We start from the raw sequence: 16,286 nt of genomic DNA, 5'->3' as shown, positions 1-16,286 counted from the left end.
CGCGCGGGGCATCATGGGAAGATACAGCCTGGGGCATAGGTGTGAGTGTGGGTCCTGCTTAACAAGGCCCCAGCACCGGTTGGGGGGGGCTGCGATGACTCCGTTCCTTGGGGCTGCGCCCCCGCCGTGCCCGGGGCATCCATGAGGTAAATTTCTCCTACAGGGAGGTGGGGGACAGCGGTGACATCGCCCGTGGGTCGCGCCATCCCATAATGTGCACAGGAAGACCCGCCCCCTCCTCAAAGTCCTCCCGGAAGCTGCTGCTCCAGTTTTGCTTTTATAGAAAGCATTTTGTGGGGACTTCTGCTTTGTGCCCCACTGTCTCCAGGATAGAAGTTCTGACCCCTGGCAGTAACACCTCAGACAGGAAGGGGGTGGGACTTCCTGTTCCCGACCCTGCCAATCATCTACGCTTCCTGGACACAGCCCCCAGGCCCAGGGGTCAAAGCCTCTGTCCAACCTCCCTGCCCTGACTAGCATAATCCCAACTCACCCAGCACTAATTCTAGTGTCAGTTCCTCCCTCCTGGGCTGGCTTATCCTGAGCCCCCCCACCCTGGACACAAGCCACGCCCCCACGCACCCCGCACCCCAGGTCAGATGACCCCACCCCCATACCTCAAGTGCAGGACAAGAGAAACCGGATTCACATCCTTAGCCCAGAAGCTGGTTTAAACCAGATCAGGGCAGCTCAGTGACCCCACTCCTCTAACCCCAAACCCCATGCTGCTCCAGCCCCCCAACCCTGAGGGGCCCTGAAATCGTCAACCCGAGGATCACTGACTATGGTCCTTTAAGTGCTGATGATGTCAAGGTGATGTCACAGCTTTAAGCCCCAACCCCACCCCGTTGCTGCTGGTTTTACACGGGAGACACGTGTGTAAGGGAGAGGGGTCGGGCGTTTAATTCTAACTCTTGCTTGCGCCCCTCTCCCCTCTCCCGTGCCCCAGGGTCCTTCACTCCTTTCAGTCAGGCCATGAGGCCAAGGGCGCAGTCGCAGGATCCTGGTGGAAGGACATCACGCTGAGCACTCTAGGATTGAGTCACACCATGAAGGCCTCTGCTGGGAAAGCACAGGGGGTAAGGGGGAGACGGGGCATCGGGAAGGAAGTCCCGCCCCCATACCTCAGACAGGAAGTCTTAGCCCCTCTCCTATGCTCACCTTGCTTCCTCCTTGGCCTCTCCCGGATGACAAGATGGGCACTGCCAATGTCACAGGCGCAGTGACCTCATGGCTGGGGGGCGTGGCCTGATTCCCCTTCCCTCCCAGTGCATCCTCCTGGTGGGGAGAGGGCAGTGTCAGCGCCGTAGCCATGACCCTGTCACATCACAGAGCCACCAACCCCACCACTGTGATTAGCATAAAGCTGTACAAACTAGCCAGATCTCTTCATTGAGGGTGAGGCAAATCGCCATAAGCCCCGCCCACCCCTGCGACCCAATTATCTGGTGGTCTGGCTCATAGGTGTGCTTTTCCTCTGGAGAAAAAAAAAGACAGGGACGTTGGCTGGCACACGTGCTCAGCAACATGGATGACTTTCCCCCCTATAAGCGGGTGAGAGACAGACAGCAGTCACACACATGGAGGACCAAAGCTGTGTCTGTGCGCTAGAAGGGGGTTAGAGGATCACAGGGTGGCTCTCACTCTCAGAACCAAAAATGCCTTGTCCCCAAGGGACAAAAGAGACCAAGATAAGCGCACATTCCCAAACACATAGATGCCCTTGTTCCCTAGACAAAGGAGACAGAGACACAGGCAGGCGCACACACAGGCACAGTCAAGACTGTCCGTGTCCACTTGAGGTAGGTGAGAGACAAACAGGCAAGCACACACACCCAAGGCCATAGATGCCCTTGAGCCCCGGAGGCATGTAGGAGAGAGAAAATTGCAGGCATTCACACTCAGGCATTCCTGAGGACAGGAAACACCTCCTCAGGGACAGGGAACATGACCCCAGGGACAGGAAACAGTTCCCCAGACAGGAAACTAATCTCAAGGGACAGGAAACAGCTCCTCAGAGACAGGAAACAGCTTCCTCCCCAGGGACAGGAAACAGCTTCCTCCCCAAGGACAGGAAGTAACCTCACCAGGGCAGCCAGGGTTGAGCTGAGGTGGGTGGGGAGGAGCAACAGGTGTCCTTAGTACTCACTGTGTCGCAGGTGTGGGCACGGGCACAGCCATGCTGGGTCACTCAGGAGGCCAGGTGTTGTTCGCAGCCATCTTGGACACCTGACTGGGAAACACACGCCTGTCATCATGTGACACACATGACACCTTGGGTTTGTCCTCTCCACTCCCCCTCCCCCAAACACAGGACCCATGTGTGCACAAATGGGTCCCACGTGTGTAAGAAAAAGAGTAACACGTGACACATTCATGTGAACACGTTTGTGAGGTGGGCGACGTCCTTTGCCCGAGGTTGCCGGAGCACAACTGTGACGCACAGAGACGCACACAGACACACGCGTGCACAACCTGACCTCTTGGCAGAAAAATCTGCTTCCTCCCTGTGCCTATGTGTGACCCCGAGGGCCCTGGGCAGGACTCAGTTGAGGGCTCAGGAGCACATATGACACACACAGGAGCACATATGACACACACAGGAGCACATATGACACACACAGGAGCACATATGACACACACAGGAGCACACATGACACACACAGGAGCACATATGACACACACAGGAGCACATATGGCACACACAGCACATATGACACACACAGGAGCACATATGACACACACAGCACATATGACACACACAGGAGCAAGTATGACACACACAGGAGCACATATGACACACACAGGAGCACATATGACACACACAGCACATATGACACACACAGGAGCACATATGACACACACAGGAGCACGTATGACACACACAGGAGCACATATGGCACACACAGGAGCACATATGACACACACAGGAGCACATATGACACACACAGGAGCACATATGACACACAGGAGCACATATGACAACACAGGAGCACATATGACACACACAGGAGCACATATGACACACACAGGAGCACATATGACACACAGGAGCACATATGACAACACAGGAGCACATATGACACACACAGGAGCACATATGACACACACAGGAGCACATATGACACACACAGGAGCACATATGACACACACATGTGCATTGTGTGTCTCACCCTGTTGTCCCCACCACATCCCAAATATGTTCAGGAGAGCAGATCCATATGTGTGTTGTCATCTGCGTACATACACATCTGCACACACACACACAAATACAGGGCCTAACACAGGTCACACAGCGCCCTGTCCTCACTCCGGACAACCCACATGTGTGCACTTCTGTCATACAGGGACACACGCCATGATGCACAAGAGCTAACACGGTGGCCTGTGTGTGTGCGCAGGGGGGGGGAGTGAATCACTGTCACTCACGCCTGACATGCTAACACACACGGGCATCATACCTGGCACAGTGTGTGTGGGGGGGGGTAGTGAATCACTGTCACTCACGCCTGACATGCTAACACACACTTGCATCATACCTGGCACAGTGTGTGTGTGGGGGGGAGTGAATCACTGTCACTCACGCCTGACATGCTAACACACACGTGCATCATACCTGGCACAGTGTGTGTGTGTGTGGGGGAGTGAATCACTGTCACTCACGCCTGACATGCTAACACACAGGTGCATCCTACCTGGCACAATGTGTGTGTGGGGGGGAGTGAATCACTGTCACTCACGCCTGACATGCTAACCCACACGTGCATCCTACCTTGCACAGTGTGTGGGGGGGGGCAGTGAATCACTGTCACTCACGCCTGACATGCTAACCCACACGTGCATCCTACCTTGCACAGTGTGTGTGGGGGGGGAGTGAATCACTGTCACTCACGCCTGACATGCTATCACACACGTGCATCATACCTGGCACAGTGTGTGTGTGTGGGGGAGTGAATCACTGTCATTCATGCCTGACATGCTAACACACACGTGCATCATACCTGGCACAGTGTGGGGGGGGGGCAGTCAATCACTGTCACTCACGCCTGACATGCTAACACACACGTGCATCATACCCGGCACAGTGTGTGTGTGTGGGGGGGAGTGAATCACTGTCACTCACGCCCGACATGCTAACACACACGTGCATCATACCTGGCACAGTGTGTGTGTGTGTGGGGAGTGAATCACTGTCACTCACGCCTGACATGCTAACACACACGTGCATCAGACCTGGCACAGTGTGTGGGGGGGGGAGTGAATCACTGTCACTCACGCCTGACATGCTAACACACACGTGCATCATACCTGCCACAGTGTGTGTGTGTGTGGGGAGTGAATCACTGTCACTCACGCCTGACATGCTAACACACACGTGCATCCTACCTGGCACAGTGTGTGTGGGGGGAGTGAATCACTGTCACTCACGCCTGACATGCTAACACACACGTGCATCATACCAGGCACAGTGTGTGTGTGGGGGGAGTGAATCACTGTCACTCACGCCTGACATGTTAACACACACGTGCATCATACCTAGCACAGGTGCACCCGCTCCTGCGGGGGGCATCACATCCTGGAGGGGGAGGGCAGGACGGGGATGGAAAAATAGCCGCGCCTCCCGCCACGCTGAACACACAGCATACATGGCACACGCATGTCCCGCGCAGCACTCGTTACACACAAACACACAGCCCTTCCCTCCACGCATCTGCGCCGGTGCCCACCTTCCATCCCCCGCCCCCGCCCTCCTCTCCAGACGCGACCGGGGACCACGGGGCCCATAGCTCCGTCCCCCTCCTCCCTCCCCGGCCCCAACACAGAGGCCTGGGAGACCCCGCGGCGTCCGCCCACTGACTCAACCACATGTGTGACGCCGCGGCCTTGGCGGGAGGAGGGGGGTGGCGGGGGCGCGGGTGGGGGTGGGGGGCGCCCGGGGTCTGCAAGCAGAGTGGGGGAGCTGAGGCTGCGGGAAACGGAGGGAGGACGGGGGCTGCCCGGGCGCCGCGGTGGAGTGGGCGGGACTTCCTGTTTGCGGCGCGATGGTGAGCGCCGGGAGGGCGGGACTTCCTGAGCCAAGGCGGGGTGGCCAGGGATGCTCTATGCCGGGCGGGGTTGCCTGGGCCTGAGGGAAGGGCAGACGGCGGCGACTTCCTGTTAGGGGCGGGTCTTCCTGTTAGGGGCGGGTCTTCCTGTTCCTTGCAAAAGCACAGGGAGCTCGGGACTTCGGGGCAGCAGGTGATGCGCTATGCAGTGTTTTCCGGAGCTGTGAGTCCCGCGGACGGCGGCGGCGACTTCCTGTAGGGGGCGGGACTTCCTGTTTCCTGCAAGAGCACCGGGATCTCGGGACTTACTGCGTCCCGGGAAATGTGCTCTGCGGTGTTCCCGGGGGCTACGAGTCCGGCATAGGGTGGCGACTTCCTGTTGGGGGCGGGACTTCCGGTCCGAGTGCACCGGAGCGGAATCAGACGCGTGGGAGGGGGGAAGCATCCCTGGTTCCGCACTAATCTGTGTAGCCCTGCACGCGTTCGTCTGAATCACGTTCGCGTATCCACCCGCCAGGCCCTGCGTCCCCCTGATCCAGTGCCCAGCCATGATGGCCGGCGGTTCCCAGGCCGACCGGCCACCTGCCTCACCTCCCCTCCCTGTCGTGGCCTCAGTTTCCCCATCCCGTGAAATTAACTTGCGTAACTTATAAATGATAAAATTTTTTAATTAATGGGAACGAGACACTGCACCCTTCCCCACCCCCACCCGACGCCCCGCGTGGGGCATCATGGGAAGATACAGCCTGGGGCATAGGTGTGAGTGTGGGTCCTGCTTAACAAGGCCCCAGCACCGGTTGGGGGGGGCTGCGATGACTCCGTTCCTTGGGGCTGCGCCCCCGCCGTGCCCGGGGCATCCATGAGGTAAATTTCTCCTACAGGGAGGTGGGGGACAGCGGTGACATCGCCCGTGGGTCGCGCCATCCCATAATGTGCACAGGAAGACCCGCCCCCTCCTCAAAGTCCTCCCGGAAGCTGCTGCTCCAGTTTTGCTTTTATAGAAAGCATTTTGTGGGGACTTCTGCTTTGTGCCCCACTGTCTCCAGGATAGAAGTTCTGACCCCTGGCAGTAACACCTCAGACAGGAAGGGGGTGGGACTTCCTGTTCCCGACCCTGCCAATCATCTACGCTTCCTGGACACAGCCCCCAGGCCCAGGGGTCAAAGCCTCTGTCCAACCTCCCTGCCCTGACTAGCATAATCCCAACTCACCCAGCACTAATTCTAGTGTCAGTTCCTCCCTCCTGGGCTGGCTTATCCTGAGCCCCCCCACCCTGGACACAAGCCACGCCCCCACGCACCCCGCACCCCAGGTCAGATGACCCCACCCCCATACCTCAAGTGCAGGACAAGAGAAACCGGATTCACATCCTTAGCCCAGAAGCTGGTTTAAACCAGATCAGGGCAGCTCAGTGACCCCACTCCTCTAACCCCAAACCCCATGCTGCTCCAGCCCCCCAACCCTGAGGGGCCCTGAAATCGTCAACCCGAGGATCACTGACTATGGTCCTTTAAGTGCTGATGATGTCAAGGTGATGTCACAGCTTTAAGCCCCAACCCCACCCCGTTGCTGCTGGTTTTACACGGGAGACACGTGTGTAAGGGAGAGGGGTCGGGCGTTTAATTCTAACTCTTGCTTGCGCCCCTCTCCCCTCTCCCGTGCCCCAGGGTCCTTCACTCCTTTCAGTCAGGCCATGAGGCCAAGGGCGCAGTCGCAGGATCCTGGTGGAAGGACATCACGCTGAGCACTCTAGGATTGAGTCACACCATGAAGGCCTCTGCTGGGAAAGCACAGGGGGTAAGGGGGAGACGGGGCATCGGGAAGGAAGTCCCGCCCCCATACCTCAGACAGGAAGTCTTAGCCCCTCTCCTATGCTCACCTTGCTTCCTCCTTGGCCTCTCCCGGATGACAAGATGGGCACTGCCAATGTCACAGGCGCAGTGACCTCATGGCTGGGGGGCGTGGCCTGATTCCCCTTCCCTCCCAGTGCATCCTCCTGGTGGGGAGAGGGCAGTGTCAGCGCCGTAGCCATGACCCTGTCACATCACAGAGCCACCAACCCCACCACTGTGATTAGCATAAAGCTGTACAAACTAGCCAGATCTGTTCATTGAGGGTGAGGCAAATCGCCATAAGCCCCGCCCACCCCTGCGACCCAATTATCTGGTGGTCTGGCTCATAGGTGTGCTTTTCCTCTGGAGAAAAAAAAAGACAGGGACGTTGGCTGGCACACGTGCTCAGCAACATGGATGACTTTCCCCCCTATAAGCGGGTGAGAGACAGACAGCAGTCACACACATGGAGGACCAAAGCTGTGTCTGTGCGCTAGAAGGGGGTTAGAGGATCACAGGGTGGCTCTCACTCTCAGAACCAAAAATGCCTTGTCCCCAAGGGACAAAAGAGACCAAGATAAGCGCACATTCCCAAACACATAGATGTCCTTGTTCCCTAGACAAAGGAGACAGAGACACAGGCAGGCGCACACACAGGCACAGTCAAGACTGTCCGTGTCCACTTGAGGTAGGTGAGAGACAAACAGGCAAGCACACACACCCAAGGCCATAGATGCCCTTGAGCCCCGGAGGCATGTAGGAGAGAGAAAATTGCAGGCATTCACACTCAGGCATTCCTGAGGACAGGAAACACCTCCTCAGGGACAGGGAACATGACCCCAGGGACAGGAAACAGTTCCCCAGACAGGAAACTAATCTCAAGGGACAGGAAACAGCTCCTCAGAGACAGGAAACAGCTTCCTCCCCAGGGACAGGAAACAGCTTCCTCCCCAAGGACAGGAAGTAACCTCACCAGGGCAGCCAGGGTTGAGCTGAGGTGGGTGGGGAGGAGCAACAGGTGTCCTTAGTACTCACTGTGTCGCAGGTGTGGGCACGGGCACAGCCATGCTGGGTCACTCAGGAGGCCAGGTGTTGTTCGCAGCCATCTTGGACACCTGACTGGGAAACACACGCCTGTCATCATGTGACACACATGACACCTTGGGTTTGTCCTCTCCACTCCCCCTCCCCCAAACACAGGACCCATGTGTGCACAAATGGGTCCCACGTGTGTAAGAAAAAGAGTAACACGTGACACATTCATGTGAACACGTTTGTGAGGTGGGCGACGTCCTTTGCCCGAGGTTGCCGGAGCACAACTGTGACGCACAGAGACGCACACAGACACACGCGTGCACAACCTGACCTCTTGGCAGAAAAATCTGCTTCCTCCCTGTGCCTATGTGTGACCCCGAGGGCCCTGGGCAGGACTCAGTTGAGGGCTCAGGAGCACATATGACACACACAGGAGCACATATGACACACACAGGAGCACATATGACACACACAGGAGCACATATGACACACAGGAGCACATATGACAACACAGGAGCACATATGACACACACAGGAGCACATATGACACACACAGGAGCACATATGACACACAGGAGCACATATGACAACACAGGAGCACATATGACACACACAGGAGCACATATGACACACACAGGAGCACATATGACACACACAGGAGCACATATGACACACACATGTGCATTGTGTGTCTCACCCTGTTGTCCCCACCACATCCCAAATATGTTCAGGAGAGCAGATCCATATGTGTGTTGTCATCTGCGTACATACACATCTGCACACACACACACAAATACAGGGCCTAACACAGGTCACACAGCGCCCTGTCCTCACTCCGGACAACCCACATGTGTGCACTTCTGTCATACAGGGACACACGCCATGATGCACAAGAGCTAACACGGTGGCCTGTGTGTGTGCGCAGGGGGGGGGAGTGAATCACTGTCACTCACGCCTGACATGCTAACACACACGGGCATCATACCTGGCACAGTGTGTGTGTGGGGGGGTAGTGAATCACTGTCACTCACGCCTGACATGCTAACACACACTTGCATCATACCTGGCACAGTGTGTGTGTGGGGGGGAGTGAATCACTGTCACTCACGCCTGACATGCTAACACACACGTGCATCATACCTGGCACAGTGTGTGTGTGTGGGGGGGAGTGAATCACTGTCACTCACGCCTGACATGCTAACACACAGGTGCATCCTACCTGGCACAATGTGTGTGTGGGGGGGAGTGAATCACTGTCACTCACGCCTGACATGCTAACCCACACGTGCATCCTACCTTGCACAGTGTGTGTGGGGGGGGCAGTGAATCACTGTCACTCACGCCTGACATGCTAACCCACACGTGCATCCTACCTTGCACAGTGTGTGTGTGGGGGGAGTGAATCACTGTCACTCACGCCTGACATGCTATCACACACGTGCATCATACCTGGCACAGTGTGTGTGTGTGGGGGAGTGAATCACTGTCATTCATGCCTGACATGCTAACACACACGTGCATCATACCTGGCACAGTGTGTGTGGGGGGGGGCAGTCAATCACTGTCACTCACGCCTGACATGCTAACACACACGTGCATCATACCCGGCACAGTGTGTGTGTGGGGGGGGGAGTGAATCACTGTCACTCACGCCCGACATGCTAACACACACGTGCATCATACCTGGCACAGTGTGTGTGTGTGGGGGGAGTGAATCACTGTCACTCACGCCTGACATGCTAACACACACGTGCATCATACCTGGCACAGTGTGTGGGGGGGGAGTGAATCACTGTCACTCACGCCTGACATGCTAACACACACGTGCATCATACCTGCCACAGTGTGTGTGTGTGGGGAGTGAATCACTGTCACTCACGCCTGACATGCTAACACACACGTGCATCATACCTGGCACAGTGTGTGTGTGTGGGGGTGAATCACTGTCACTCATGCCTGACTTGCTAACACACACGTGTATCATACCTGGCACAGTGTGTGTGTGTGTGGGGAGTGAATCACTGTCACTCACGCCTGACATGCTAACACACACGTGCATCCTACCTGGCACAGTGTGTGGGGGGGGAGTGAATCACTGTCACTCACGCCTGACATGCTAACACACACGTGCATCATACCAGGCACAGTGTGTGTGTGGGGGGAGTGAATCACTGTCACTCACGCCTGACATGTTAACACACACGTGCATCATACCTAGCACAGGTGCACCCGCTCCTGCGGGGGGCATCACATCCTGGAGTGGGAGGGCAGGACGGGGATGGAAAAATAGCCGCGCCTCCCGCCACGCTGAACACACAGCATACATGGCACACGCATGTCCCGCGCAGCACTCGTTACACACAAACACACAGCCCTTCCCTCCACGCATCTGCGCCGGTGCCCACCTTCCATCCCCCGCCCCCGCCCTCCTCTCCAGACGCGACCGGGGACCACGGGGCCCATAGCTCCGTCCCCCTCCTCCCTCCCCGGCCCCAACACAGAGGCCTGGGAGACCCCGCGGCGTCCGCCCACTGACTCAACCACATGTGTGACGCTGCGGCCTTGGCGGGAGGAGGGGGGTGGCGGGGGCACGGGTGGGGGTGGGGGGCGCCCGGGGTCTGCAAGCAGAGTGGGGGAGCTGAGGCTGCGGGAAACGGAGGGAGGACGGGGGCTGCCCGGGCGCCGCGGTGGAGTGGGCGGGACTTCCTGTTTGCGGCGCGATGGTGAGCGCCGGGAGGGCGGGACTTCCTGAGCCAAGGCGGGGTGGCCAGGGATGCTCTATGCCGGGCGGGGTTGCCTGGGCCTGAGGGAAGGGCAGACGGCGGCGACTTCCTGTTAGGGGCGGGTCTTCCTGTTAGGGGCGGGTCTTCCTGTTCCTTGCAAAAAGCACAGGGAGCTCGGGACTTCGGGGCAGCAGGTGATGCGCTATGCAGTGTTTTCCGGAGCTGTGAGTCCCGCGGACGGCGGCGGCGACTTCCTGTAGGGGGCGGGACTTCCTGTTTCCTGCAAGAGCACCGGGATCTCGGGACTTACTGAGTCCCGGGAAATGTGCTCTGCGGTGTTCCCGGGGGCTACGAGTCCGGCATAGGGTGGCGACTTCCTGTTGGGGGCGGGACTTCCGGTCCGAGTGCACCGGAGCGGAATCAGACGCGTGGGAGGGGGGAAGCATCCCTGGTTCCGCACTAATCTGTGTAGCCCTGCACGCGTTCGTCTGAATCACGTTCGCGTATCCACCCGCCAGGCCCTGCGTCCCCCTGATCCAGTGCCCAGCCATGATGGCCGGCGGTTCCCAGGCCGACCGGCCACCTGCCTCACCTCCCCTCCCTGTCGTGGCCTCAGTTTCCCCATCCCGTGAAATTAACTTGCGTAACTTATAAATGATAAAATTTTTTAATTAATGGGAACGAGACACTGCACCCTTCCCCACCCCCACCCGACGCCCCGCGCGGGGCATCATGGGAAGATACAGCCTGGGGCATAGGTGTGAGTGTGGGTCCTGCTTAACAAGGCCCCAGCACCGGTTGGGGGGGGCTGCGATGACTCCGTTCCTTGGGGCTGCGCCCCCGCCGTGCCCGGGGCATCCATGAGGTAAATTTCTCCTACAGGGAGGTGGGGGACAGCGGTGACATCGCCCGTGGGTCGCGCCATCCCATAATGTGCACAGGAAGACCCGCCCCCTCCTCAAAGTCCTCCCGGAAGCTGCTGCTCCAGTTTTGCTTTTATAGAAAGCATTTTGTGGGGACTTCTGCTTTGTGCCCCACTGTCTCCAGGATAGAAGTTCTGACCCCTGGCAGTAACACCTCAGACAGGAAGGGGGTGGGACTTCCTGTTCCCGACCCTGCCAATCATCTACGCTTCCTGGACACAGCCCCCAGGCCCAGGGGTCAAAGCCTCTGTCCAACCTCCCTGCCCTGACTAGCATAATCCCAACTCACCCAGCACTAATTCTAGTGTCAGTTCCTCCCTCCTGGGCTGGCTTATCCTGAGCCCCCCCACCCTGGACACAAGCCATGCCCCCACGCACCCCGCACCCCAGGTCAGATGACCCCACCCCCATACCTCAAGTGCAGGACAAGAGAAACCGGATTCACATCCTTAGCCCAGAAGCTGGTTTAAACCAGATCAGGGCAGCTCAGTGACCCCACTCCTCTAACCCCAAACCCCATGCTGCTCCAGCCCCCCAACCCTGAGGGGCCCTGAAATCGTCAACCCGAGGATCACTGACTATGGTCCTTTAAGTGCTGATGATGTCAAGGTGATGTCACAGCTTTAAGCCCCAACCCCACCCCGTTGCTGCTGGTTTTACACGGGAGACACGTGTGTAAGGGAGAGGGGTCGGGCGTTTAATTCTAACTCTTGCTTGCGCCCCTCTCCCCTCTCCCGTGCCCCAGGGTCCTTCACTCCTTTCAGTCAGGCCATGAGGCCAAGGGCGCAGTCGCAGGATCCTGGTGGAAGGACATCACGCTGAGCACTCTAGGATTGAGTCACACCATGAAGGCCTCTGCTGGGAAAGCACAGGGGGTAAGGGGGAGACGGGGCATCGGGAAGGAAGTCCCGCCCCCATACCTCAGACAGGAAGTCTTAGCCCCTCTCCTATGCTCACCTTGCTTCCTCCTTGGCCTCTCCCGGATGACAAGATGGGCACTGCCAATGTCACAGGCGCAGTGACCTCATGGCTGGGGGGCGTGGCCTGATTCCCCTTCCCTCCCAGTGCATCCTCCTGGTGGGGAGAGGGCAGTGTCAGCGCCGTAGCCATGACCCTGTCACATCACAGAGCCACCAACCCCACCACTGTGATTAGCATAAAGCTGTACAAACTAGCCAGATCTCTTCATTGAGGGTGAGGCAAATCGCCATAAGCCCCGCCCACCCCTGCGACCCAATTATCTGGTGGTCTGGCTCATAGGTGTGCTTTTCCTCTGGAGAAAAAAAAAGACAGGGACGTTGGCTGGCACACGTGCTCAGCAACATGGATGACTTTCCCCCCTATAAGCGGGTGAGAGACAGACAGCAGTCACACACATGGAGGACCAAAGCTGTGTCTGTGCGCTAGAAGGGGGTTAGAGGATCACAGGGTGGCTCTCACTCTCAGAACCAAAAATGCCTTGTCCCCAAGGGACAAAAGAGACAAAGATAAGCGCACATTCCCAAACACATAGATGTCCTTGTTCCCTAGACAAAGGAGACAGAGACACAGGCAGGCGCACACACAGGCACAGTCAAGACTGTCCGTGTCCACTTGAGGTAGGTGAGAGACAAACAGGCAAGCACACACACCCAAGGCCATAGATGCCCTTGAGCCCCGGAGGCATGTAGGAGAGAGAAAATTGCAGGCATTCACACTCAGGCATTCCTGAGGACAGGAAACACCTCCTCAGGGACAGGGAACATGACCCCAGGGACAGGAAACAGTTCCCCAGACAGGAAACTAATCTCAAGGGACAGGAAACAGCTCCTCAGAGACAGGAAACAGCTTCCTCCCCAGGGACAGGAAACAGCTTCCTCCCCAAGGACAGGAAGTAACCTCACCAGGGCAGCCAGGGTTGAGCTGAGGTGGGTGGGGAGGAGCAACAGGTGTCCTTAGTACTCACTGTGTCGCAGGTGTGGGCACGGGCACAGCCATGCTGGGTCACTCAGGAGGCCAGGTGTTGTTCGCAGCCATCTTGGACACCTGACTGGGAAACACACGCCTGTCATCATGTGACACACATGACACCTTGGGTTTGTCCTCTCCACTCCCCCTCCCCCAAACACAGGACCCATGTGTGCACAAATGGGTCCCACGTGTGTAAGAAAAAGAGTAACACGTGACACATTCATGTGAACACGTTTGTGAGGTGGGCGACGTCCTTTGCCCGAGGTTGCCGGAGCACAACTGTGACGCACAGAGACGCACACAGACACACGCGTGCACAACCTGACCTCTTGGCAGAAAAATCTGCTTCCTCCCTGTGCCTATGTGTGACCCCGAGGGCCCTGGGCAGGACTCAGTTGAGGGCTCAGGAGCACATATGACACACACAGGAGCACATATGACACACACAGGAGCACATATGACACACACAGGAGCACATATGACACACACAGGAGCACACATGACACACACAGGAGCACATATGACACACACAGGAGCACATATGGCACACACAGCACATATGACACACACAGGAGCACATATGACACACACAGCACATATGACACACACAGGAGCAAGTATGACACACACAGGAGCACATATGACACACACAGGAGCACATATGACACACACAGCACATATGACACACACAGGAGCACATATGACACACACAGGAGCACGTATGACACACACAGGAGCACATATGGCACACACAGGAGCACATATGACACACACAGGAGCACATATGACACACACAGGAGCACATATGACACACAGGAGCACATATGACAACACAGGAGCACATATGACACACACAGGAGCACATATGACACACACAGGAGCACATATGACACACAGGAGCACATATGACAACACAGGAGCACATATGACACACACAGGAGCACATATGACACACACAGGAGCACATATGACACACACAGGAGCACATATGACACACACATGTGCATTGTGTGTCTCACCCTGTTGTCCCCACCACATCCCAAATATGTTCAGGAGAGCAGATCCATATGTGTGTTGTCATCTGCGTACATACACATCTGCACACACACACACAAATACAGGGCCTAACACAGGTCACACAGCGCCCTGTCCTCACTCCGGACAACCCACATGTGTGCACTTCTGTCATACAGGGACACACGCCATGATGCACAAGAGCTAACACGGTGGCCTGTGTGTGTGCGCAGGGGGGGGGAGTGAATCACTGTCACTCACGCCTGACATGCTAACACACACGGGCATCATACCTGGCACAGTGTGTGTGTGGGGGGGTAGTGAATCACTGTCACTCACGCCTGACATGCTAACACACACTTGCATCATACCTGGCACAGTGTGTGTGTGGGGGGGAGTGAATCACTGTCACTCACGCCTGACATGCTAACACACACGTGCATCATACCTGGCACAGTGTGTGTGTGTGGGGGGGAGTGAATCACTGTCACTCACGCCTGACATGCTAACACACAGGTGCATCCTACCTGGCACAATGTGTGTGTGGGGGGGAGTGAATCACTGTCACTCACGCCTGACATGCTAACCCACACGTGCATCCTACCTTGCACAGTGTGTGTGGGGGGGGCAGTGAATCACTGTCACTCACGCCTGACATGCTAACCCACACGTGCATCCTACCTTGCACAGTGGGTGTGGGGAGGGAGTGAATCACTGTCACTCACGCCTGACATGCTATCACACACGTGCATCATACCTGGCACAGTGTGTGTGTGTGGGGGAGTGAATCACTGTCATTCATGCCTGACATGCTAACACACACGTGCATCATACCTGGCACAGTGTGTGGGGGGGGGGCAGTCAATCACTGTCACTCACGCCTGGCATGCTAACACACACGTGCATCATACCCGGCACAGTGTGTGTGTGGGGGGGGGAGTGAATCACTGTCACTCACGCCCGACATGCTAACACACACGTGCATCATACCTGGCACAGTGTGTGTGTGTGGGGGGAGTGAATCACTGTCACTCACGCCTGACATGCTAACACACACGTGCATCATACCTGGCACTGTGTTTGGGGGGGGAGTGAATCACTGTCACTCACGCCTGACATGCTAACACACACGTGCATCATACCTGGCACAGTGTGTGTGTGGGGTGGTGAATCACTGTCACTCATGCCTGACTTGCTAACACACACGTGCATCATACCTGGCACAGTGTGTGTGTGTGTGGGGAGTGAATCACTGTCACTCACGCCTGACATGCTAACACACACGTGCATCCTACCTGGCACAGTGTGTGGGGGGGGAGTGAATCACTGTCACTCACGCCTGACATGCTAACACACACGTGCATCATACCAGGCACAGTGTGTGTGTGGGGGGAGTGAATCACTGTCACTCACGCCTGACATGTTAACACACACGTGCATCATACCTAGCACAGGTGCACCCGCTCCTGCGGGGGGCATCACATCCTGGAGGGGGAGGGCAGGACGGGGATGGAAAAATAGCCGCGCCTCCCGCCACGCTGAACACACAGCATACATGGCACACGCATGTCCCGCGCAGCACTCGTTACACACAAACACACAGCCCTTCCCTCCACGCATCTGCGCCGGTGCCCACCTTCCATCCCCCGCCCCCGCCCTCCTCTCCAGACGCGACCGGGGACCACGGGGCCCATAGCTCCGTCCCCCTCCTCCCTCCCCGGCCCCAACATAGAGGCCTGGGAGACCCCGCGGCGTCCGCCCACT

The 16,286-nt window shown here is 57.2% G+C and overlaps 3 long non-coding RNA genes across 6 annotated transcripts; all 3 read right to left on the bottom strand.

The window, feature by feature from the left end:
* Positions 1–614: 614 nt before the first annotated feature.
* LOC311591797 lies at positions 615–4,997 on the bottom strand. 2 transcript variants are annotated; one of them, XR_014777213.1, is made up of 4 exons: positions 4,537–4,997; positions 2,150–2,233; positions 1,162–1,278; positions 615–1,059 (listed from the first exon to the last, which is right to left on the bottom strand). It is a non-coding gene; the product is annotated as an uncharacterized lncRNA (long non-coding RNA). The 2 variants fall into 2 exon arrangements; XR_014777214.1 differs by having other exon boundaries at positions 2,150–2,229; positions 4,859–4,997.
* Positions 4,998–6,377: 1,380 nt separating this feature from the next.
* On the bottom strand, positions 6,378–10,516 carry LOC311591798. Of its 2 annotated transcripts, XR_014777215.1 has the most exons (4): positions 10,449–10,516; positions 7,913–7,992; positions 6,925–7,041; positions 6,378–6,822 (listed from the first exon to the last, which is right to left on the bottom strand). It is a non-coding gene; the product is annotated as an uncharacterized lncRNA (long non-coding RNA). The 2 variants fall into 2 exon arrangements; XR_014777216.1 differs by lacking the exon at positions 10,449–10,516 and having other exon boundaries at positions 7,913–8,152.
* A 1,452-nt stretch (positions 10,517–11,968) lies between these two features.
* On the bottom strand, positions 11,969–16,082 carry LOC311591799. 2 transcript variants are annotated; one of them, XR_014777217.1, is made up of 4 exons: positions 15,968–16,082; positions 13,504–13,587; positions 12,516–12,632; positions 11,969–12,413 (listed from the first exon to the last, which is right to left on the bottom strand). It is a non-coding gene; the product is annotated as an uncharacterized lncRNA (long non-coding RNA). The 2 variants fall into 2 exon arrangements; XR_014777218.1 differs by lacking the exon at positions 15,968–16,082 and having other exon boundaries at positions 13,504–13,743.
* Positions 16,083–16,286: the final 204 nt, after the last annotated feature.

The sequence above is a fragment of the Acomys minous genome (assembly GCF_964271855.1).
Source record: "Acomys minous genome assembly, contig: scaffold_67, whole genome shotgun sequence".
NCBI classification, from domain to species: Eukaryota; Metazoa; Chordata; class Mammalia; order Rodentia; family Muridae; genus Acomys; species Acomys minous.
This window is presented reverse-complemented; position numbering and strand designations above follow the sequence as displayed.